Genomic DNA, 25,932 nt, shown 5'->3' with positions numbered 1-25,932 from the left:
AGTGGGTGAATGGATAAAAAAATGGTAGCACATCCAGACAAGAGAATATTATTCAGAGATTAAAAGGGGATAGGCTATCAATCCACTTAACAGGATGAATCTTAACTGCATTATGCTAAGTGAAAGACAGTCTGAAAAAAACTGTATACTCTGTGGGCCCATTCATGCGAATTTCCAGTAAAGGAAAAACTACAGAGGTGAGAAACAGATCAGTGATTGCTAAGGGCTTAGGAAGGAGGAGGGCTGAATAGGATAAGCACCCAGGAGAAGCCCATTTTAGGGCTGTGAAACTCTTTTGCATGAAACTGTGCTGGTAGAGAAAAGCCACAATGCCTTTATCAAAACCCGTAGGATCTAATAGCACAGAGAGTAAACCTAAATGTATGCAGATTATAAAGAATCAATCCGGAGATTAGAGGATTGCAGGATACAACACAGATTGAGAGAAGAATCTAACTGCGTTACAAATGTATGACATAATCTCGCTAAGAAAGGTGGGGGAGAAAGTGCTGTCCTGAGTAAATCTGGGAATGAGTACAGTAGAGTCTGTAAACTGAAAGACAGAAGAACCTGTATGTCTGCATTGTACTCTAGTTGATAAAGTTGTTTCTTGCCGGTGTAGGGCTTAGCAATTCTGATACTGCTATACATATATACTTGGATTACAAGAATTAGTAAAAGTGGTGGAAGATGGGAGCCAGGCTTCTCTCTATTGGAGTGAGAGGATACAGCTAAGCAAGGGGAAGCCTAGCATGAACAATGCGGGATTGATTTGGTTAAATTCATGAGTGAGTCAGTAGAAGATGTCAGTGTGGACTCATGCTGAGTTTACTCTAGATACAGATGGATAAATGTAGAAAGAATCTTGGCTATGGGCACACATGGGTAAATGTACACTCACGGATCTCCATACTCTGCCTGTTGAGGGGGCCTAGAACCAATGACAATCCAGCAGCATTGAGCACACCTCATGCTCAGACCTTGGTTTCTAATACCATTCTTTAATAAGAGTAACCAGGCTCCTTGGAGAAATGGCTGAGTCTAGGGATGAGCCAGGGAGTATATTTCCTGGAGATGAACGTGAAGATCTTGTAGTGGCAGAAAATAAAGAAGAGCTCCAAAAAACCAAAAGGATGGAGCTATGTCAAATAGACACAGGAACCAACTGAAAGAATGACCAAGGCTAGGATAATTTAAGCTACGAAATTATGTCACATTACAATCCAAACTGTACAATTTGTCCATATGTACAAAATAAATTTTGAATAAATAAATGAGTGAGAGAAGGATAGACCAGTCTCCTATCCAGAATTCCAAATAATTTATGTAGATACTCCTGTTCCCGCTCAAAGATAACTCCCACCCTTAAGTGTGGGCTGTGCTTGGTGACTTCCTTCCGAAGAAGACAGGATGGAAAATGTGGGGTGAAGCAGGGAGAGCAACATTCCAGTGGAGAAGCCTGACAAACACTACCTCAGCAAGGTGGTCAAGGTCAAGTTCATCAGTGATGAGTCATGTTGGTAGCATGTACCCCTGACATAATATGACAAGTAAGACATTTCACCTCTGTGGTCTTCCTTCCCACATCCCATAAACCCTGTCTATTCATGAGAAGAACATCTAAATTGAGAAGGCTACAATCTACCTGGCCAGTTCTCAAAACTGAAAAGGTCATTAAATACAAGGAGAGTCTGAGAATCTGTCACATTCTAGAGAAGCCTAAGGAAACATGAGGACTCAATGTAATACGGTGTTCTGGAGGGGATAGTGGGACAGATAAATGACTATTGCTGGGCTTCTGGGTGAGGCAGTCAGTTAAATGTCTGACTTTTTGTTTTGGCTCAGGTCATGATCTCAGGTCATGAGATTGAGCCCTGAGTCAGGCTCCCCACTCACTGAGGAGTCTGCTTGAGATTCTGCCTCTCTCTCCCTCTGCCCCTCCTGCCTGTGCTCTCTCTCTTTCTCTCTGTTCCTAAGAAAAATAAGTCTTAAAAAGAAAAAAAAAAAGGACATCAGGTAAAAACTAAGCCTACCTGAATAAACCATGGACTTAAAAATAATAATGCATCACTGTTGGTTTCATTAATCACGACCAATGTACCACAGTAGTGTAAGAGGCTAATGATAGGGAAACTGGGTGTGAAGTATATGGCAACTCTCTGTAGTAGCTTTCCAAGTGACTAGAAACTCTAACACTATCCTAAAATACAAAGTCTATCAAAAATAGAATGGGGTGCCTGGGTAACTCAGTCATTAAGCATCTGCCTTCGGCTCTGGTCGTGATCCTAGGGTCCTGGGATCGAGCCCCACATTGGCTCCCTGCTCTGCGGGAAGCCTGCTTCTCCCTCTCCCACTCTCCCTGCTTGTGTTCCTTCTTTGGCTGTCTCTGTCTCTGTCAAATAAATAAAATCTTAAAAAAAAAACCAGAATGGATGAATTTGGCTAATACTAATATTTATAGTATATTAAAAAATACACTACAGTTATATTTATAATTTTATACAAGTTTTTGTTCAGAATTCCTCCAAAATTTCATCAGAAATCTGACAACGTGTTTGAAAGTGATGCTTCAATGATGCTTTTGATGTTTTGGAACCAAGGGTGAGCTCCGTGCTACAAAGGAGCACAGGTGAATCCCTTGTGGGAGGCAAGGCGAGGGTGTGCTTTGCACAAGGACAGACTCTGTCCATGAGAGGGATTGAAGCAAGAAGTGGGAGAGATGAGGCTAGAGAGTCAGACGGGCAGCAGCAGGAAAATCATGTTGAGGCACAAGAAAGTTCCTTGGCCCCCGAGCCTTCAGCAAATTCTCCTTAGTCATGAAACTCTGGGAGGGGTGGGGGGGGCGGATTTCTAAATTTTTAATAGAAACTTGGTGGAAGTACTGATTTTCATGTTGGGATGAAGAGGAATGAGGGAAGTCCAAGCTTTTTTTTTTTTTTAAATTATTTATTTATTTGACAGAGAGAGAGAGAGATCACAAGTAGGCAGAGAGAGAGGGAGAAACAGGCTCCTCACTGAGCAGAGAGCCTGATGTGGGGCTTGATCCCAGGACCCTGAGATCATGACCTGAGCTGAAGGCAGAGGCTTAAACCACTGAGCCACCCAGGCGCCCCGGGAAGTCCAAGCTTTTAAGTCATGTTAAGGGTCTGCTGTGACTTAAGTTCCCTGGAGATGAAGAAGACCCTTCAGGAAAGCATTGGCTTGATTAAAGAGGCCTGAGATGGATGGTTTCAAGAGGAAGAAACCTAAACATCAAGGGGGTAGATGGGACCCCCAGATGATGTCTGGGTAGATACTGCTTTAAATTGTTGACTCAACCCAAAAACTATCCCTTTATTTAGAACCTGATAGTTGTCTCTGAATACTGGAGGATTATTCACTAATTTAAGAGCATCACTCTGAATCAGTACTATTGTTTCTCTCTTTCTCTTTCTCTTTCTCACACACACATCATGGTCAGGTGTCAGAAAATTTATGAGCAAGGTAGTATCATTTTTTATTCTTTTTCCCCATCCTACCTATTTTTAATGCCCTTCTCCCTTTACTGCTCCCTTAAACTCCATTTCTATAATATTTCTTTGATCTTCTTGAAAACCCATCACAGTGTCAATAGCTAAATTCCAATGGCATATTCCCTAAAAACAACAACAAAAAAGGAGGGAAATGAATCTAATTAATTTCTAATGCTTTTGACACTGCGGTTCTTTTTTTTTTTTTAAGATTTTATTTATTAATTTGACAGACAGAGATCACAAGTAGGCAGGGAGATAAGCAGAGAGAGAGGAGGAAGCAGGATCCCCGCCAAGCAGAGAGCCCAACGCGGGGCTCAATCCCAGAACCCTGGGGTCACGACCTGAGCCTAAGGCAGAGGCTTTAACCCACTGAGCCACCCAGGCGCCCCGACCCTGTGGTTCTTAACTTGGATCAGAAAGTGTATTTTGGGTGAGCTTTTGGCATTAAAATTATATGTTAATGCAGTGATTCTCTGAATGGGGTCCCTGGACCAGCAGCATCACCACAGTCAGGGAACTTACTAGAAATGTCCATTCTCAGGTCCCGCCCCAGACGTGCTGTGTCAGCCCCTCAGTGTGGGTCCCGCCATCTGTCAGGGGCACCCAATTCTTCCCCACAAGGCCAAATTGAGGGGTGGCGATCATATGCCAGGAGAGGCTCCAAAATTTGATTGTATGTATTAAAAAACAAATTCAACTGAGAAAATTTGAAGATCTAATCATCTTTATCAAACGATTCATGAATAGGGCAACATCTCATCTAGCAAGGATATGGAAAGCTTTTATCACCATAAGGGTGGGGTAAGGAAGTGATGAGCTGAGGGAAAAAAAAAAAAAGCTCATTGGAGGAAAGTAGGTGTCTCGGGGGACAAGGCCTTGTTGTTGGCTGAGCTATGACACTTTATACAGGCTGGCCTTGCCCTGATCCAGGAGAAAACCTTCCTTCCTCCTGCTGTGGTGGTAATGGGATTGCCTTCCTGTTGGAGGTGCCTGGTCATCTCTTCCTATTCCCGGTAACTGATGACAAGCTGTGGGACATGAGAGCTCCCTCCACAGGTCTTCCAGACTCCAGCAGAGGTTTTTAAAATTAATTTTCACACATGTTAGAATCACCTGGAAACTTTAAAAGACTACCCTAGATGTCCTGATCCACCTGTTATTTTTTAAAAAGCTCCCCAAACGATTTTAATTGTGCAGCTCTGGTGAGAACCTCTGCCCCAGGACCCGAACCCAGGCCTTGTCCTACACTTCCTTCTGAGGACCTTGGCTTGGACTTGAGCTAACAAAAGCAAGTATCAGAATCCTCTGCAGGACTTGCTAAACCACCCACGAGTTTCTGATTTAGGAAGTCTGTGATGGGGTCCAAAATTTTGCATTTCTAAAACTGGTGCAGCCACTATGGAAAACAGTATGGAGGGTCTTCAGAAGAGTTAAACATAGAACTACCCTACACCCCAGCAATCACACTACTGGGTATTTACTCAAAGAACACAAAAACAGTAAGTGAAAAGATACACACGCCCCTGTGTTTACAACATCATTATTTACAATGGCCACATTACAAAAGCAACCTAAGTGTCCACTGACCCATGAATGGATAAGGGAGATGTGGTATATATATATACAAAGGAATATTACTCAGCCAAAAAAGAATAAAATCTTGCCATTTACAATGACATGGATGGAGCTAGAGAATATTATGCTTAGTGAAATAAGCCAGAGGAAGACAAATACCCTATGATTTCCCTCATAGGTGGAATTCAAGAAACAAAACAGAGGGGCAAAGGAAAAAGAGAGAGAGAGAAAGAAAAACCGAGAAACAGACTCTTAGCTATGCAGAACACACTGATGGTTGTCAGAGGGAAGGGGTGAGGGGGATGGGTGAGGTGGGTGATGGGGGATAACGGGGATGAAGCAGGGCACTTATTGTGATGAGCACTGGGTGATGTATACAAGTGTGGAATCACTATATTGTCCACCTGAAACTAATATTACACTGTATATTAACTACATTAGAATTAAAAGGAAATGAAATAAGAAATTTTTTAAAACTCCCAATTTGCATTCTATCAAGTTCCCAAGGGATGCTGATTTTGCTGGTCCTGGGCCCACACTTGGAGAATCACTGGTCTGAGGTCCAGACCCAAGTGTACGATGGTCACCCCCCTGCCATCCTGCCTTCCCTCCACCAACCCACAGAGTGACTACCGAGGACCATCAGGTGGGATTTGCTTTGGAAACAGCCTGTCCCCTCTCCATCTCTGCATGGGCTCCTCCCTCACTCCCTGCACCTCTTGGGGTGTACGTGGTACTGTTGTTGAACCACGGTCCCCAAAGATGTTGGTGTCCTGACCTCTGGATCTTGTTAATACTCTCTTATTTGGCTACAAAAAAGATCTTGCAGGTGTGATTCAGTGAGAGATCTGGAGACGGGAGCTTGTCCTAGATTCTCTGGGTGAGCTCGGTGTCCTCGGGAAAGGGACTTGGGGATGATCGACCCCGAAGATCAGGGGATCTGACAGCACAGGCAAGATGCTGTGTTGTTTGCTGGGTTGGAAGACAGAGACTGGAACCAGGAGCCAAGGAATTCATGGAATGCACCTCTAGAAGCTATAAAAGGCAAGGAGATGGCTTCTCCCCTAGAGCCTGTGGGGGGAGCCTGGCCCAACTGACACTTTGATTTTGAACCAGTGAAACTAATTTCAACTTCTGGCCTCCACCACAGTGAGAAAATAAATGTGGGTTGAATTAAGCCACCGAGTTTGTGGTAATTTGTTAGAGCAGCCGTAGGAAATAATCTCTTGGCCTTTCTCTCTCTTTCTCTCTCTCTCTCTCTCTCTCTCTCACACACACACACACACACACACACACACCCCACTGCACAAGGTGGCGAGAAGCCACAGAAGAATCAGAAATCACATATGGAGTTTTCCTAGAATTCTTTTTCTCTCCACAGCCATGTGAGTAAATAAGCAAGGAGGATAGTACCAGGGACCCCACTTTACAGACGAGGAAGCAGCTGTGGCCACTGCCCCGTTATTAGTAGGTAGGAGACCCGGGACTCACACCTGGACATTCAGATGCCGAGCTCAGGGTTCTGTCTCCTGTTTTCTCAAGCTCTCCCCTCTTCTGGCTTAGCACATCCCAACAGTTAATCTCCTTCATGGAGAATAACATTTATCGCCTGCAAGGAATGGCTCCCGGGGCCCCCTCTCCCTAGGCTGTTGTCACCACTCCATCGTTTGGCTACTCATTCAATCATTGCTACTTAGAAAGTGTCCGGCCATCTGCTTGCAATCTCTGTCCCCAGGGAACCGGGCCGGTCTAACACTGGGGCGCCCGCTCTCGCAGCCAGGGCCCATAGCATGATTTGAAGACCTTCAGGAATAGCCGTTGGGATGGAAGCAGAACGCTGGATGAAAACGGCCTTTCAGGAGACATCACCATTCAAGTCTGTTGGTCAAACTCAGGGGTTTCAAGCCCTTTCTCCCACCAGCCGGTCACTGTGTGTTCCACTCTCCCAAATTCAAGGGGCCCCTCAAGTAGGGACAGCTTGTTACGGAGCAAGCAAGGTCATTTCCAGAAGCCAGGCACTTGGGCAGGATCAGCCATTTGAAATAGGTTGCATCATGGATGGCAAAGACCATCCATGGGGAGGGGGACATTGTGAGAGTAGAGGGGGTGTGTGTGACATTCCGGGTCCAGGGGCAGGATGAACACAGACCTGCTTCCTGGAGGTGGGGTCCTAGCAGATCACTGCAGGCTGCGTCCACAGGATAATTCTCGCTAACCGCACACAGCTTTGTGTCCTAGACGTCACATCTATCCCTTCGTGTGAGGATCTCGTTTTGCAGACAAGGAAACGGAGGCAGAGTCGTTAAGAAACTTGGCAGTGCCCCAGCACTTGATCCCCCCATGTCTGAGTGATGTTCTGATCTATCCCAACCAACTCCTTTTCTCATGACAGACAGAGCCTTTTCCTCTTGCTCCTCATGCCATCGTTTGGCTGTCTCTCCCTGAGAGCTGAGTCAGGAAATCTGGAATCCCTGCCCTCAGCCCACCTTCTCAGGTCCCCACGTTCTTCCTGTAGGACGCCAGCTGCCTCAGAGAAAAGAGCCGAGGTGTGAAGAGATGAGAGAACTTGCCAAAGTCACACAGCCATGCGAATTCTGACAGTTTGGCTCAGAGGCCCATACTCCCAACCGTTATGCTAAATCAGGGATCAAAACAGAGCCTAATATTTAGGTTTTTTTCCTGTTTGTTTGTTCGTTCATTTTATCTTAACAAGGAAAATATTCCGAGTGCTTTGCTTAAGGAGTGCCATGATACGACCTCAGTAAATACCAACTAGTGCTGTTACTACCACCAAATACCAAATAACACCAAATTGCCATGCCATGCCACACTGTCTTCTTTCGTTGCTCTAATATGTCCCTTATTGCTGCCTCTGATTGCGTTCCTACATTTTCAACTTTCTAATTGCACACAACTCCCAGTTCTAATAGAAGAGACGCGTTTTGTGTTGCCTTTTTGGGACCGTGTTTGTCCCTGGTCACCCAGTGTGCCCTGACCGGAGTGGTTGGGCCCAGGGCTGGCCACCGGACCCAGTCCAAAAATCAGGATGAGCCAATCAGGTTCTCTGTCTCTCGCGGGAGTTTGGAATCGGGAACCCAAGACCGTGAGAAAAGATAGTTCCTGAACTGAAAAGTCTCGTGGAATTAGAGCTGACATCAGCTCCCGGGGAAATCGAAAGCACGGTGACCCCAGTGGTATGGAGGAACAGGGAAGCCACCATTCCATCTAGAAGGCAGGTCCTTGGAAGATGTAGGAGAACAGGCAGACATGGGTGGAGAAGAGAAACCTCGTGACTCCAGGCAAGGAGACAGAAGCATCCGTCCTCAAAGTTCAAGTCCAGCCCAAGAGCAGCATGCTGTATTTCCTGTCCCGGCATTTCTGAGATTGCCCAGAGGAAACTTTAGGTAATTTTTGTTTTCTCTTGAACTTCTTTAGGTGGGTTTCTCTTCCTTGCAACGCGCCTGATGTTAGCTGTGCTCCCCTACCGAGAGAGATCTTCGAGCTGTGATAGTTCTTTCATAGAATCATAGCACTGACCATCAGGGAGGGTTTTCTAGGGCAGCCGTCCTCAAAGAGGGGTCTGCGGACCCTTGGGGATTCCTTATGCCCTTCTAGGGGATCTGCAATGTTACCTCTTTTCTCATAACAATATTAAGCATGTTATCACAAATTCCTAAATGAGTGAAAGATCGGAGGACAGATCAGTGCATTTTTTTTTCATTTTATTTATTTTTTCAGTGTAACAGTATTCATTCTTTTTGCACAACACCCAGTGCTCCATGCAAAACGTGCCCTCCCCATTACCCACCACCTGTTCCCCCAACCTCCCACCCCTGACCCTTCAAAACCCTCAGGTTGCCCCAACCTCCCACCCCTGACCCTTCAAAACCCTCAGGTTGTTTTAATGTGGCAGTAAGAAAAGCTTATTGATACGATTCGAAATTTCTCATTGCAGCTTACCTTTGAGAAACTACTCCTTCTAAGTTTTGGAGTAATAACAAAGAAAAACGTCCACGATGATCCAAAAAAGCATATGTAATGTACTCCACCTTATTTTAAGTGTATAGCTGTTGAGGTTGACTTTTTTTCATGCCCTTCAGCCACACTAACGTATTGCAACCGAGGGAGTACAGCAGACGTGAGACTCCAGCCGTCTCCCATTAAGCCAGACATTAAAGAGGTTTTCAAAAATGCAAAATAATGCCATAAGTATATTTCATAAATATCACTTAGTTAACATGCAATGGGTTTACTGTTTTACATGAATTAGATACTTTAATGTTACCTCTTTTAATTAATGTCAAATTTAGTAAATGTTAATAGATATAACCTACCTATACAAAGCCTCTTTGGGCCTTTCAATAGTTTTTAAGAATGTGAAGAGATCTCAAGACCAAGATGTCTGAGAACAACTAATCTCACTCACCAACCATGTGGCTCAAGCGTACTTTCTGAGCATTCCTGAAAATGGTCATCTGATCACAGCTCTGTCTTCTCCTGGAATAGGAAGCTTGCTAAATTGTCCAGTGGTCCCATTCCCTACAATGACCTGAAATCTGTGTCCTTATAACCTGCACTCACTGGTCCCACCTCCGGCCTCAGCAGTCATGCAAAACGATGTCTTTCCGATACCTCCAACCATCTCAGGGGGACCATCTCTCCCCAGCCCCCTTTCCAGGGCAAGATGGCCTAAAGCCTCAGCCTTTGCCTTCTGACTTGGCTAGTGGATACTTCATTATCACCTTTTCCTTTATTTGTACCATTCCAGTTTTCCACTGTCCCAAAGTTCTTTCCTTTTATTACTTCCAAGATTAAGGGTATTTCTTCGATGATTGATGTTTTTATAAACCTGACCCTAGAAGATTTGAGAGTTCCTACAGTTATGTTTACTAGACTGAGTAGCAAACTTACTTATTGCTTGCTTTCTCTGGACACATCTACGAGTATCTGTAAGCCCCACTCCCATTTCTTTACCGAAATGATACAACTATGAACTTTAGCTTGGTTTCCATGTGGAGATAATTCTAGTAAAGCAATACCCCTGATCTCTTGTCCATCCTCCCTTCTCTGCAGGGAAGAAGACTTAACCAGAGCCAAGTGACGTAGGCCTGTGACATTCAGTGCTGCCTACGTGGGGCGGGTAGCTCAACTCAGGGGTTCAGTATTGGCAAGCACTTTGGCTGCCACCTCGACCTTCTTTCTCCAACCTAGCCTTTATCTGTAATGGGGGTGATATTTTAATCTCCATATGTCTGATTTCTGTGCCTCTCTCATTTGGTCTTACAACTAGACAGGGGAAGGTTTCCCTCCAATTCCAATAATTTTGGGGGCATTTGGGTGGCTTAGTCCATTAAGTGTCTGACTCTTGATTTAGGCTCAGGTCATGATCTCAGTGTTGTGAAATCGAGACCTGCATGGGGTTCTGGGCTCAGCAGGGAGTCTACTTAAGATTCTCTCTCCCTCTCTCTCTGCTCCTACCCCAGGCCCTCCAATAAATAAATAAATAGATAGATAGATAGATAATAAATCTTTTTGAAAAAAGATTTATTATTTATTATTTATTTGACAGAGACAGAGAAACAGCGAGAGAGGGAACACAAACAGGGGGAGTAGGAGAAGGAGAAGCAGGCTTCCCGTTGAGCCCAATGTGGGAGCCCAATGTGGGGCTCGACCCAGGACCCTGGGATCATGACCCAAGCTGAAGGCAGAGGCTTAAACGACTGAGCCACCCGGGTGACCCAACAAATAAATCTTTTTAAAATTTTTTCAAAAATTCCAATACTTAAAAAAAAAAGTTAAATCAAAAGCTTGAAAAAGCTTTAAAAATTAAGCCAGATCTCTGAATTAGCACACTCTGCATGATACACTTGGGAAACGTATCCTCTGGTATGGACCAGGATTGACCACTGATAAACAACTTTGGACAGCAGCTAGGGAACTAGTTTCATAGGAGTGATGGCAGTTGAAGGACAAGATGGATCTGGTGGGCGTAGACCATAAACATTGCGGTGGGAGTAGAGGAGCAGGGGGCAGGGGACAAGAGCTACCCCTGTCCGTCGAAGCAGGCCATGGGTCACATGTATGCACAGAAGTAGCCGTGAGGAGGCAGCTGACGCACAAGTTCTCTTTCGTATGAGAGCTCTACCTTTTTTACTCTGAAAGGCCATCTTCTTTCTTTTTAAACTACTTGACTCAAAAATTTCCAACCCTGACATAGTGTAAGGAATAACCTTACTCGCTCTTTTTTCCATTTTTAACCCTTGTGATTCTTGAGACTGTGGCTGCTGCAGAATCTTGTAATCTAATCTAAGCTTGATGCAAGATGCTGACCTTGAAATAGCCTGTCCCTTGGACACAGAGATAGAGCGCAGATTCACGCATAGCGTGCACTTTAAGAAGCGGGAGCAGTGAACTCAGGAGGTTATTGCTCGAGGTTAAAAAGGAAAGACAAAACAGAGAGTGATCAGGACAAGCCATGTTGTATAAAAATCAAGTGAGATGATGAGAGGTAATTCTGACACCAGTAATCACAATTAAGTATTAAAGAAGATAATAAACAGGAGTCTGACTCTATCCTGTGAATTCTGTTACTCACCTTTATCATTTGGGAGCCTCTGAGTCAGGGTGGGGGGAAGACTCTGTTAGTTACTTTCTGCAATTTATGCTCTGTCTCGTTTCTCACCGATTGCCCAGAAACCCTCGCTAAGGTTTTCTTCTTTCCTTCCTTCCTTCCTCCCCTCCCTCACCCACCCACCTACCTGCCTTCCTCCCTCCCTTCCTTCCTTCTTCCTTTCTGTAGGCTCCATTTCCAGCACGGAGCCCAAGGCAGGGGTTCAAACTCATGAGCCTGAGATCAAGACCTGAGCTGAGATCAAGAGTCAGAGGCTTAACAGACCCAGTAACCCAGGAAACCCCCTTGATGAGCTTTTCCGTCATTTGCTGTCTGATGTGAAAGAACGGGAATAGCTCTCACCGAGTTTCGTGCAAACGACTGGCGAAAGTTTTGTGGCTGTGGGAAAGGCACAAAGTGGCCCCCAGCCTTCCTGGGTGATCTCCCTACAACAACCTTGGTGAAGATTTACTGTTATGAGAAGGGCGTCTTGACATTTCCCTGACACCAGAAGGGCAGAGAGCCACGACAATCTTGACCTTTCGGAAGACAGCAGTTTGCCCGACGGAGGGGAGCCTGCTGGGTCTTCAGAGATTGGAATACGATTTAATAACCTCATTTATTAATGTCTCTCCATCCACATTCTCTTCCCTTCATACCATTTCTTTCCAGGCCTCAGGAAGGTCTCAGAAAGTCTTACTGTAATTCAGACTAAGTTCAAAAAAATTTTAAAGTTTGCATTGAACTATTTGAAAGCGCAATGATTTATGCAACAGTGGGAAGCCAGGCTGGGTGTTGGAAGATGGGATGGTAATCCACAGGCACGCACTACCTGTGTGGCTCGGTCAGCCTGGAGAATTACCATACTTCTGTGGTTACTGTAGAAACTAAATTACAGCATATATTTTAAATGACTTGTACAGGAACACCTGGGTGTTCAGTTGGTTCAGCATTCGACTCTTGATTTCAGCTCAGGTCCTGACCTCGGTGTCCTGGGATCGAGCCCCGAGTCTGACTGTGTGGAGCCTGCTTAGGATTCTCCATCTCCCTGTGCCCTCCCCTCTTTCTGATTGCACGCACTCTTTCATGAACAAGCGAACAAATAAGTGCCTTGTTTAGGCACATACAAGATTTTCAGTTCTCTCTTTTGTTCTGTCTCCTACCCTCCCTCCTTTCCTGATTCTTCTTTTCTAACCCCTCATCCTTTCTTGCTGGTGATCAAATGAATTCTAGAGCCAGACTAAGATGACCTTTAATGGAGTCTAATGGATGGTTGACTTAAAATACATTACTTCATATTAGAAATTTTGCCAAAATGAAACAAGCTGTATCTTAGTGCCATCATACGTCAAGCCCCATCCTGGGAACTCAGTTACCTAGAAAGAAGCTGTATTAGGAAAACCCTTTCACCTTTCAGAGGATGGAAGCCAAAGAATATTCCCTAACTCATCCAATAAGACCAGCACGACCCTACAATCAGTAATCAGGAAAAGCCAACACGAGAAAGGAGAATGACAGAGCAGTATCGCTCATCAGCATAGATACAAAAATCCTCAACAAAAGATTAGCCTATCGAATCCAACAGTGTGTGAAAAAAATTATGTACCACAACCAAATGGAATTTATCCAAGGCAGGCAAGACTGGTTAGACATTTGGAAATCAATTAATGTAATCTACCACATCTCGAGCTGACAAAAGGGAGTGGACCAGCCTGGCTCTTGGGACGGCAGTACCCCAATCCAACCTTCCTGGCCTCCTCCTGACTCTCACCGTCATCCTGGAGAACCACTAGTGTTCCCACATATTGCATTTTTATTTTCTTGTGTTTCCCTGTCCTAGGCAACTGGAACTGGTTAGTTCTCTCTACTCCAATCCCTTTTGTTCCTAACTTTAGAATTTTTTGAACATCTTAGTATCTTTCGAATAACAGAATTTTTTATTTTAGTGGAGTCGAATTTATCCTTTTTATAGTCAATATTTCTGCTCTCCTCTTTGTGAAATCTTTTCCTTATCCAAAGGTCCTCAAGATTATCTCCCATTTAATTTTTTCCTAAAAATTTCACAATTTTGCTCCTTACTTAGGATTGTTATCCAGTTTGAGGGAACTTTTGTATTGGTTTCTTTCCCTTATATCTGGCTGACTTTGAACAATTTGTCAAAAAAAAAAAAATTCCCCCATTGAATTATCTTGGCACCTCCATTGAAAATCAACACATAACATATACATGTTGATTTACTTTTATTCATGCAACCTATTCCATTGATCTATATGTTTATTCTTAACAACAATACCACATTGTCTTGTTTACACAGATTTGTTTTACCCCCCTGAACTCAGATACAATAGTCATCCAACTTTTTTCTTCTTTTTTCAAAAACGATTTGGTTATTCTGGATAATCTGTGTTACTTTATAAATTTTGGAATCAGCTTTGTCAATTTTTATGTAAAAGTCTTCTGAGATTTTGACCGGAGTGCCATTGACTCCATAGGTCACCACTTCGTAGAGTGTGAAATTTTCCACAAGGCACTTCCATTTTCCCCTCCCTCTGTTCCACTGTGGCTCTCAAACATTTTACCCCAGTATGCGATCAACTCCACAGTATTGTTACTTTCATATTAAACTGTCAATTTTCTTTTGAGGAAAAATTTTAAGAGAGGGAAAAATAATCTCACATTTATTTCCATATCTTACCATTTCTGTTGCCTTCCGTTGTTTTTTAATGATCTGAATTTCCATCTGGAATCATTTTGGTGTAAGTCTCAAGAACCTCTTTTTTTTTTTTTTTTAAAGATTTTATTTGTTTATTTGGCAGAGAGATAGAGAGCACAGTAGGCCGAGTGGCAGGCAGAAGGAGAGGGAGAAGCAGGTTCTCCACTGAGCAGGGACTGGATGTGGGACTTGATCCCAGGACTCTGGGATCATGACCTGAGCCAAAGACAGCCACTTAACCAACGTCTTTTAGTATTTCATTAAGTGTAGGTCTACTGGCAATTATCTTATATTTGTGTATTTTTTGGTTGGTTGCTTGTTTTGTTTTTTTGTCTGAAGAAGTCCAATTAGCCTTCATCTTTGAATGACTCTCTGAATTTTGGTTCTAGATTGACAGTGTTTTTCTTTCTGCATTTAAAAGATATCCTATTACTTTCTGACTTGCACTGTTTCTTACAAGAAGTCACTGATAATTCTTATCATTATTACCCTATAGCTGATATTTTTACCTTTGGCTGGCTGCTTTTAAGATTTCTGGTTTATTACTGTTTTTCAAAAATTTAATTATAATGTGCCTTTGTGTGGATTTCTTTGTGTCTGTCCTGCCCATTTAGGGATTTTGAGTTTATTGGATTTGTGGGTTGATACTATTTTCTTCAGATTTGGAAAATATATATGGCTACTTGGTATTATGCCTTTCTTCACTGATGTTTATTTTTCTTCAGTTTTTTTTTTTCTCTTTGTACACCTTTTGCACAAAGTTTGAGTAGTATTTATTGCTCTGATCTCTGGATCATTGATCTTTTCTTTTCTAGTGTCTATTTTGCTGTTAAGTATATCCAGCAATTTTTAAATTTTAGTTATTGTATTCTTGTCTCTTAAAGTTTCACTTGAATCTTTTTATATATACACTTCATCTCTCTCTTCTTTGTGGCCATGTTTTCCTTTCAATTACAGCTTTTTAAGATTCCTCATTTGCCAATTCCATCATCTTTTCTGACACTCCTGGGTTTATTTCTATTGGATGATTTTATTTACCATGGTTATAGGTCACATTTTCCCTGTATCTTTCCTTTCTCGGTGATTTTTATTTCATGCTATGTCATAGCATGCCTGGGATTTTGTTGTCTTCCTCTAAAGAGTGTTGAGTTCTATTGTGGCAAACAGTTAAGTTACTTGTGAATCATTTTAATAAAAGCACCTTCAAATCCAGGCTTGTTTTAGGGTTGTGACTGTGGGCTAACAGCAACAATTAGTGAGCTTTATACTAGGGTTTAATTTAGTCCTACTGACTGGCATGACCCAGCTGGGTTCACTACTGAGAGCCCCAGTACTCAATGGACTCTCTCCATTTTGGTTGTTCAGAACACAATGCCTTTAAGCTCTGTGCAAAATTTAGGTGGTTTTCAGCTTATCATTCCCTGATAGGTCCCTGTAACACCCCCTGGAGGTTCAGCTTCCATGTGTTTACTCAGTAGTCAGCAAAAGACTCAAGGGGACCCCTATACAGAGTCTTGAGCTCTTTCATTCTGTAGTTCCTTTTTCTCTAGCACTCTGCTCTGGAAATTCTAACCACTTCATTCTCGCTAAACCCCAATCCGTGTCCACATGTCATTGAGATTGCTGTCCTCTGTCTGGGTCCCCCTTTTCCATTCTACAGTCTAAAAAAATGCCTCCATGAAAAAAAACAAAGAGGGGCACCTGGATGGCTCAGTTAAAGCCTCTGCCTTCAGCTCAGGTCATGATCTCAGGGTCCTAGGATCAAGCCCCTCATTCGGCTCTCTGCTCAGCAGGGAGTCTGCTTCCTCCTCTCTCTCTGCCTGCTTCTCTGCCTATTTGTGATCTCTGTCTGTCAAATAAATAAATAAAATCTTAAAGAAAAAACAAACAGGATGATTGTAGAGCTCCCTCATTTCCTTGCTTTCTTTTGAGGAATCTCAGTCCAGTGCTGGTTGTTGCTCAGTGTCTGGAAACAATTGTCTCCCATATTGTGTTCAGTCCTCCAGTTACTCACAGCAAAGGAGTAAATCTGGTACCAGTTACTTTACTATATATACTTGGGGGTGGAGCTCCCTATAGCATTTTCTAATGTGAGGCCCATGGCTTGAGCAGTTTCTTGACAGTCGCATTCCAAAGAAAGAGAAACATTTAAAGTCCTACCCTCTGCAAAGGCCTGTGACAGTCCCATGGGACATTAAGTTCTTGTGGTTTTGTTGTGATGTATAAACACATGAATATGCAAAATAATTTCTTTGAGCATTGTCTTTGCTTTAAGCTCCTAGAACACTAACGGAATAAACATGTTTATGTAAAAAGTAGAGCCCACTTCCCCACACTGTCTATAGTTTTAATTTCCACATCAGAAAAGTTCGTTTATTAAGTTTCTTTTTTGTTTAGGGCATTTTTGTGTGTGTATATGTACATGTCTATTTGTAATGGAATTTTAATTGTGTGTCAGGGCATTGTAGTTTCTACATTAGTAGAATATAATATATATTATATTATAATTAGTAGAATATAATTATAATTAGTAGAATATAATATATATTATGTTATAATTAAATTATATAATATATAACATATTTATATATAAGTATATATTAATATAATAAATTATATTAAAATATAATATATAATATATATATAATAACAAGTATTTGGCCATGGCCTGCCTTTCCACACTCACCACATTTGGGCCCTTGCCCACAGCAGCAAAGCTTAAAACATTTGCAATACCGCTTTGGTTGACTCCATAACTGAGGGTTTGATGACATGCATCCCCGCCACCCAGTGCCTGTTTACTGATTATAATCCTGTAACACATTTCCTTCCTTTTGCGCTTCTGCTTCGGTTGTTGTTTTGCTTTTTTGGTCAGTTTTCTGGTTTTGTGTTTTGGCCCCTGATACTGCCTCCCATTGTGCTTTCTGTGGTTTCAAGCCAACGAGGTTTGGACAGGCTGTATTCATGGGCCTTTACAGGCGTCCAGTGGTTCCAGCATCACGTCACCAGAGAAAGGAGAAGAGCGTGGGGCGCCCTCCCACCCATGTGTTCAAGCCCCCGTCCCACGGCATTCGGATACCGGAATCAGCGCCCCAGTTCAACCAGGTAGCTTCCACCTACCCCTGGGCGTGTCCTTTCCCAGCCTTTCCCATCTCCTCTGCAGCGACACTCATCTATTCTCCGTGCCAGTTACTCCAAGACATGGCCTCCCCGTAGAAAGCCAGACTGATCTTAAACAGTAATGACTGAGAGTAGCTGTTAACGCGCGGCCCTCCTAGCTACTTAGGTCGGGGAAGGTCAGTGCTCCAGAAAACCAAGGCAATGGCCCCCAGTCAGCGTTTCAGGCATGGGGGTTGCGGGGGAGGGGGTCGCGCAAGCAGAGGAGTCATTTTGGAGACAGCTCCTCGCTGGAGGTTCTCTGTGCCCTTCTTCATCCCTGCCCCTTTCGTCCTGTTCCCGAATTAGGAAAACAATCAGAGCCACAGAGTTTACGAAAAGACAAATGACTTCTGCGCATGAGAGTAGTTAATGCCAATACCACGCTTGAAAGCTCCAAGGAGAGTTCTGGAAGCGACTGTCTTACGGTTCTAAAGATTGCGCCATCCTGTTTGATATGGAGTTGATTATATCAATTAATAAGCTTTAAATTCCCCATTTCTAGAGGCAGGAAGAGGGGGAGGGGCTTATCTATAAGCCTGGCCCGGAAAGCTTTAATAACTGCTGTTTAAATAATTCTCCAACTGTTTGAATGTCTAATGCTTTTGGAGACACTGAAAGGCTTTGTCTCCTTGGCAGGAATAATTGGGTGTACGGCAAGAGCGGATGAACGACTGAATCTCCGTTAGTGGGCTCTTCACATCTTTGCCATCATCAGCAATTGCGGTGAAAAAGCAAAAGCTGATCCAGAAAAAAATATTTGCATCTAAGCTTTGGATAAATGACTGGTTTCGTTCAAATCTACAGTCACTGGTACTTAATCAAAGTCCTTTTCATCACAATATTTGACAATTAATCTTGGGCCAACTAAACATTCGACCGATTTAGATACCAGACTTCCATGGCAATGCAGCAGATTCTTCCTTAAATACAGCACATTTTGGCCGATGTGTTTGTCTCTGAAAGTCTGCGAAAGATACATAAGTCTCTCCTAATACCACAGGCAGGAGTGACTAACCGAGCAGCTTGAGGTTATAAAGAAGCATCTATCGTCAGGAATTTTTCTTTTATTTTTTTCTAAATTCTTATAGCGTATATGGATGCTCGTGGCTTTTTTACACTGTGCAAAATATGATCTGCTTCTAATGTAAGAGGCCAAAATGCTTGTATAAGCCATACGAGTTTCTTACATGCGGGATCTTAGAGGCAGAACTGCTAATTGGATTCAAGTCGGATCTTGAGCTCAGCAACGCGGGTCTGCGTGGAAGTGAGGGGTGGAGGGCAGGGGCGGAAAGACACCCCCTGCCCCGAGGTGTAAAGAGTGCATTAATGCTAAAATTACACAGAGGTCCCAGCCATTCAACTAGGAGCATTGTCGCTTCTTATTAAAGGAAATGGATTAGCTTATGTTTCCTTGTCAGAAGGACAAGGCTGCATTGCAGTGCAGGCTGCCTGCTAGTCAAAGCATCTGCACCCTCCCAGAAGCCAGCCTCGGTGGGTGTAAGACAGGAAATGCAAAACGGTTTTGGCCCAAGTACAAAAATGTGAACCGGAACAGAGCACGCTCTGTGGGATGGTCTCTATTATTTTTATACTGTTTCAGACCAGGTGTTGAATCATGAGGAGCCTGTCTCTGTGGGAATTTGGTGTATCAGATCACTGTTGGTCTTAAGTGGCGAAGTCCTAGAGCAAGGTCAGGGACTTACTGGATAGAACGTGGGATATCTTGCAGGATCAAGGAAGGCCATGTCGGCAGAGTCTGCCCAACAAGGTCCCAGGTGTCCATCTCTCATGGGTCCTTCCTCCACAACTTCATCCTGCATCCTCCCTGCCGACTGCTTCCTCCACGTGACAGCTGACTCAGCCCCCGACAGTTCCTGAACTTTCCCAGGCACAGCTTCGGCCACCTTGAGTGATGCTGTCCACCACACAGATCCATGTGTACCAGGGAAGGGACTTGGATCAGCCATCCATTCCCTCTTGTGTTCCAGAACCGAGGAATGCATCTAGAATAGAGACAGGGAATGTTTGGTAGAAGGGCATAGAAGGGGGGAGACTAGTGAGCACATGAGACCACCCTTCAGTACATAGGGCAAGTTGGGCATTTGTCTTAGTCTGGGCTGTTAATCCAATTCTGGTTGGTCGCAGACCCAGTATCAGTCTGAAATGGTCATAATTTGCTGGGTTTAAAACAAAAAACAGCAGGCAATGTTTTAACCCACCTACAACTTTCTCCAGTCATGGAAAGAGAAACAGTATTTTGTGGCCTTGGTTGGGTGGTTTCCCACCATCTCCCAAAGCAAAGACCTAGTAAAACACATAATGAAACTAGACAGTACCTTGACATGCTCCGTTCATGGCGGATTCCCTACCTTGCGTTAGAGCAGTGACTTGCACCCATGGGCACTCTCTAAATGTTTACTAAAGTCGATTTTTGGAAAAGATGTTTTACCAATATCAAGCACGGGAAATCACAGGCAACTGCTACATACCAAGTGTCCACGGCGGAAATGTTAAACAGGAGGCTCCACACGGGACCGAAGACAGACTTAACAAACTATATTTAACTATAAAATAATGGCAGTCTTTAGTGAAGGCTGGGGACCAGCACACTCAGACAGGCAATGGCCTCGGAGCATCTCTTGGGGGACTAACTACTGAAGACTTTCCGGAGGAGTCTGGAAACCTCGAGAGCACCCCATGCCCTGGGCAGCACCAGGAGGCCGGGCCATGCTGGCGGTTCAACTTGCTGTGGGACTCTTGTATTTTCTTGCATTTCTTTGGTCCAGAGGTCTCATGGCTTTGCCCTAGACTATATGTTTTCAAAAAATACAATTTTAAAATATAGTAAGATCGCTACTAAGGTAACATGTGGCTCTTGGGCCAAAACTGATCACGTCCTGAAACCTACACGTGCCCGTGGTGTGTGTTGTGTAGTTCTACACACTTAAGCAGTACCTCTAATGTGTACTGAGACGTGGACTTCTGCCTTTGGCCAGAAGTGGTCACGTGAGGCCTCCCCCGATGCACCCCCTCCCACCCCACTCTGAGCCCCGCCACGGAACCCGTCCTTCCTTTGTGTGGTGGCACGTTGCCTCCTGCAGCTGCCCTGTCCTCCCACCTGAATTACACTCCTTTCTTTTTTTTTAAAGATTTTTTTAATTTATTCATTTGATAGAGATTACAAGTAGGCAGAGAGGCAGGCAGAGAGAGAGGAGGAAGCAGGCCCCCTGCTGAGCAGAGAGCCCGATGCAGGGCTCGATCCCAGGACCCTGGGATCATGACCTGAGCTGAAGGCAGAGGCTTTAACCCACTGAGCCACCCAGGCGCCCAGAATTACACTCCCTTTGTGCACAGGTCTTCTCAAGCCTCCCCTGGCCTCTCCTTCCTTCTGGTTGTCTGTGCATCCTTCCCACAGATGTCACTCAGGGGCCTGGAGCTGAGACATTGCTGAGCTCTGTGGCAGCCCTCGGATTATATTATTACTGCGTAACAAACCCGCCAAACTCAGTGGTAGTACCAATGACGACTGGCGGTCACTTCTCTTGATGGGCCTGAGCTGGGCGATTCTGTTGCTGGTCTTCCCTGGACACAGTGCAGGGCTCCATGCAGCAGGGTGCTTGGCAGGGGCAGAAACACCCACAGTGCCTCTATCCACGTGGGCTTCCTCAGGCAGGGCCCCAGACTCCTTCCATGGCAGCTGGCTTCCCAGAGAGAAGAAAAGGAAGTTGCTCACTCTTGGGAGGCCTGGGCTAGGAGGCCTCCCGGGGTCACTTTGCAGTGGGTCCTCCTGACAGGGGGTGGCAAGCTTTCTCTGTAATGGACCAGTGAGAGAGGATCTTAGCCTTGAGGGCCAGATGGTCTCTCTCCCAACAACTCAACCCTGTCCTTGTGGTGTGAAAGCAGCCAGAGACAACACAGAAATGAAGGAATGCTGCCGTGTTCCAATGAAACTTTATTTACAGAAAAGAGTAGCAGCCTGGATTTGACCCATGGGCTGGTCCCCGCTGTCTGTCACAACAGTGTGGAGGCCGCCCTGATTAAAGGGGAGGAATGGTGCTTGCCTACAGAAAGCAGCAGTTCATCCCAGAGATAGCAAGTACAGGGTGAGGCCCGGGGTCTCACCGGCCACTTGGTGAAAGGCAAGGATGTGGGCGGAGCCCGCCATGACCCTGAAGCATTCAGGCACATGCGCTCATGAAGTCAGTGTTGGAAGGACAGACAGCTAGCTTTCTGGCCTCCTCAGTAGCTTAGCTCCGATGGAAGGAAAGGGCACCACCGCAAAGCCAGCATCTACAGAAGCAGCTCCAACCAGTGGGGCAGGGTCTGTGGCCTTCCCCAGCAGGTCACGCTCAGAAAACCCACAGAAAATGATTTCACCTGCCCACAGCATTCTGCTGGCCACAGCGGTATCCCTTTCTTTCTAAAGCAATCAAAACCCAAACCGAAACTCATGTATTCCTTTTACGAGTTTATGTCAATATTGTTAATATCAGGACTAATCCTGTTGAAGGAGAAGATGGTGGAAAAGGAGCAGAAAATGAAGGAGGAGAAAGTGACCCGCCATGGCCACTCAGGGCAGGAGCAAGGGCGTGTGGGGAAGCTTCTAGTGAAGGGGCATGGAAGATGGGGAGTCCTTGAAATAGAGTATGTTATGCTTATCTTTCTGTCCAAGGCTTACAGTCAAGTAGACATCAGTGAAGGAACAAGGTTTGGCTCTATGAACCGTAGTTACCAACTAGCAAGCAAGCAAGGGTTAGTGGTTTGGAATGGAACTTTCATAGAGGGTGGGGACGGGCACCGCCCTAGAGACACAGGGACTCTGTGAACAGGGCTTTCAGCTCAGTCTGACAACAACTCCAAAGGGAAAGCAGTGACCTCCTGGAGGCAGTCCCCAATAATCTTCAGAGGAAAATCCCAGGAGGTAAGCTGGCAATGTCACAGAGAATGGGACACAAGGAAGTCATCCTGGACGACAGCCTAAAATGGCCTCGTGAGGGTCAGCAAGGCAAGAACACAGCAGAGGAAGTGAGTGTCTGATGTAAAAGACAGAGCTAAGAAGAGTCTGGTGGGTTCGTGGGTTGGGGGGGAGGAGTCCATAAGAGAGAATGGACAGCAGCCCAAGTAAGGATGAACTTCCCGACAATGAAAGTTTCTCTAGAATGGGAATGGCTTCTCCATGGAGTGGGGAGTCCCGACCATCCGAAGCATTCACGAAGAGGAATGTAGGGTGCCCTGCTCTCATGAACAGGCTTTATGACATGGCCTACCAGCGCCCATGAAGCCTAGTCAACTTCCTGCTAGAACTTGACATGCTTTTCTGAGGAACTTCCTCCCTCTAAACTGTAAGCCCCCTAAAGACAGGGACCGACTGGCTTTTCACTATTCCCTATGCCCATGTGATGGACAAACAGGATCACTATGGAGGTTAAAACATGGAGCTAAGCACACACTCCCATATGGCCCAGCCATTGCCAGCCAGGGATTTACCCAAGAGAAACTAAAATGTGTCCACACAAAGAAGTGTACGGGAATGTTCCTAACAGTTTTGTTTTAATGGCCCCAAAATGGGAACAACACAAGTAATTTATCTGCTGGTGAATGGGTAAATAACTAAATAGTGTCACAGCCATACAGTGGACTCTTTGCAAAGCTCATCAGTACAAAGGAACGCACTACACCTATGCACGCAGTAACCCGAATGAATGAAAGAACAGCATGCTAAGCGAGAGAAAGCAGACTTGAGAGTGAGCACCGCATGGTTCCCTTCATACGGAATTCTAGAAGAGGCAAATCCACCGTGGTACAAAGTGGATCAGTGGTTGCCAGAGGCCAGAGAGCGGGAGAATGGAATGCCTGCAAAGGGGCGCGAGAGAGCGTTGTTGGAGTGCTGGAATATTCTGTCATGATTAGATGGTGGTTACGCAACTGCATACATTTGTCAAAACTTTTTGAATCACACACTTTAAATATGTGCAGTTCGGTTTCCTATACCTCAGTGATAGCTCAATAAAGTCGTTTGAGAACGTAGATGTTCTTAGACTCGGTTTTCAGGGTTGGAGGCAGTTGGGAAGAGTTGGAAAGTTCTATTTGAGTAACTCAGCGGATTGCACGAGAGGACTGGGGCTCTGAGAAATTCGTTACTGTTTGGGCCCTGGGGCTGCATTTCTGGGGACTGGTGCCCAAGGCCCATCAGAGCAGAGAGAAAGACAACAGGGCTCACCCAGTGGTCCCAGTGGCCATCAGGGGATGTGGCCTGTGACTGTTGTCACTCCTGCTTGGGTGCAGGAGCTCCCCTACCTCCAGGACCCCCAAAGTAGAGACAGGACTAATGGAAAGGGCGGCTGGGAACCGCCTCCATGACAGCCCCCCCACCCCTCCCCCTGGAGCTGCTCCAGCAGCCTGGGCTCCCCACTCCTCCCTGCAGCACCAGGCGGCTCTCCAAGGATGAAGTTCACTGGTCAGGGAGTAAACAGTGAGTCAGGAGTGTATATCCAAAGCCTGGAGGGGTCTGACAAATGCAGTGTGAAAAATGACTCAAAAATACACAGCAACTCCCCCCACCCTCCCTGAAACACACATACTTAGGGGAGAAAACAGAGCAAAGACTAAAACTCATACCAATATGCTAAGAGGATATAAACATCAAAGGGAAAAGGAAATTTCCTGTGTAAATATCTTGGGTGAGACAAGGATCTTGAGCAGAATCTTAAGATAAAGAGTCATATTTGGGGGCACCTGGGTGGCTCAGTGGGTTAAGTCTCTGCCTTCGGCTCAGGTCATGACCTCAGGGTCCTGGGATTGAGTCCCGCATCGGGCTCTCTGCTCAGCGGGAAGCCTGCTTCCTCCTCTCTCTCTGCCTGCCTCTCTGCCTACTTGTGATCTCTCTGTCTGTCAAATAAATAAATAAAATCTTAAAAAAAAAAAAGAAGCATACTTGGCAGAGAGGAAGAACGTCACCCTTGAACCATGGGTTCGAAGTAATGAACTCCATGTGAAGGTGCTCTAGGGACTATCAATCACTTCTAGAAGGCTTTATCACTCTTGTTTCTAGTAAGATGAATCGCGATTATTTGGGGTCCTTAAAATGCCGGTTCCCGGATAGCTTTCAAACAGCTGGCAAAATCCAAGTGCCAGTTCTGGTGATCTCAGGTGTGCACCTGCTGCTTCCTGGACCAGACCACCAGCCCCTGAGGACCAGGACTGGCCTCACTCCTTCCGGCGCCCAGTATCCAGCACTGCGGGCGAGCCCGGAATGCAAATGGATCCAAGCAATGGAAGAGCATGGACTGAGTCAGCAAACTTTCAACCGCCTGTGGGCAGGTCACAACCACTGGCCCGTGGCTTCCTTACCGGGAAAAGAGAGGTTTGCTCCTGCCCACCCTGCAGGAGCTGGACAGGACCCGCTTGGCACTCATCAAGTGGCCTTTAAACCAGAGACTTTGCATTCCCTGGGCAGCTACTCATCCCCATAGAGGCCGATGGCGTCAAGGATGGGTAACAGGCTTGGAGGGGAGGTTGGCATTGCTGCTTTCTCCCCTCAGTGAATGGAGGAGTCTCTTTCACTCTTACTGCCGTATCACATTTTTTCTTTCGCAGAGCTCCTGGAGATACAGTGCCTTCGCAGAGGATACCAATCTCCGATGCTCACCTGGGACTAATTTGGATGACATCTTCTCTCTGGCTGTGCACGTTCAAGACTGTCTTAAAATTCTGTGCTCAGTCATTAACAACATACACAGGTAACAAAATGAAACACCACCAAAAAGAAAAGGAAATGAACGTTAAGGGCAGCAGTGATGAGGGCATTTCTGCAGATTGGATTGTGTGGGTGTTGCTTGTACTTCTCTGTTGGAGCTCTAACTATTTGGCCCCAAATAGAATTCCGTAGGGTTCTATCAGTGGTGCCCCAAGATCCACAGGATAAGCACCACAACACGATCCCTGTCCCTGATATTTGGGATTCCAGATGTTTGTTAAAAGCCAAGGGGACTGCTTTGAGTCATTTATAAAGCCAGAGATCACTTAGGTCCTGGAGATTCCTGTCGGTTCCTTTGGCATCTGCCTGTCCCACTAGCACCCAGTGGTGACTTGGCCTTGCTGATTCCCAGCTGCCGTGGGTCCCAGCTCGGGCAGCAGACCTGTGGCTTTGGTCCTGGTCCCCAGTGCTGCTGTCCATCACCTCCAGGACCACGACCTCCTCCTATAAAACCCATACTCTGTGTGCAGTGGTTGAGTGTCTGCCTGGGCTTTGTATGAATAACCCACCGGGGGCCTTTGGCCCACAAGTAAAAGGAATTTGGAGAATGCGTGCAGGGAGTTGTCCTAATGGGGGCATCTGTGGCTGCCCTCTCACTTTGCCAGTC

The sequence above is a fragment of the Meles meles genome, chromosome 16 (genome assembly GCF_922984935.1).
Source record: "Meles meles chromosome 16, mMelMel3.1 paternal haplotype, whole genome shotgun sequence".
Classification (NCBI taxonomy): Eukaryota; Metazoa; Chordata; class Mammalia; order Carnivora; family Mustelidae; genus Meles; species Meles meles.
The sequence above is the reverse complement of the archived record's forward strand: the minus strand, read 5'-3'. Positions refer to the sequence as shown.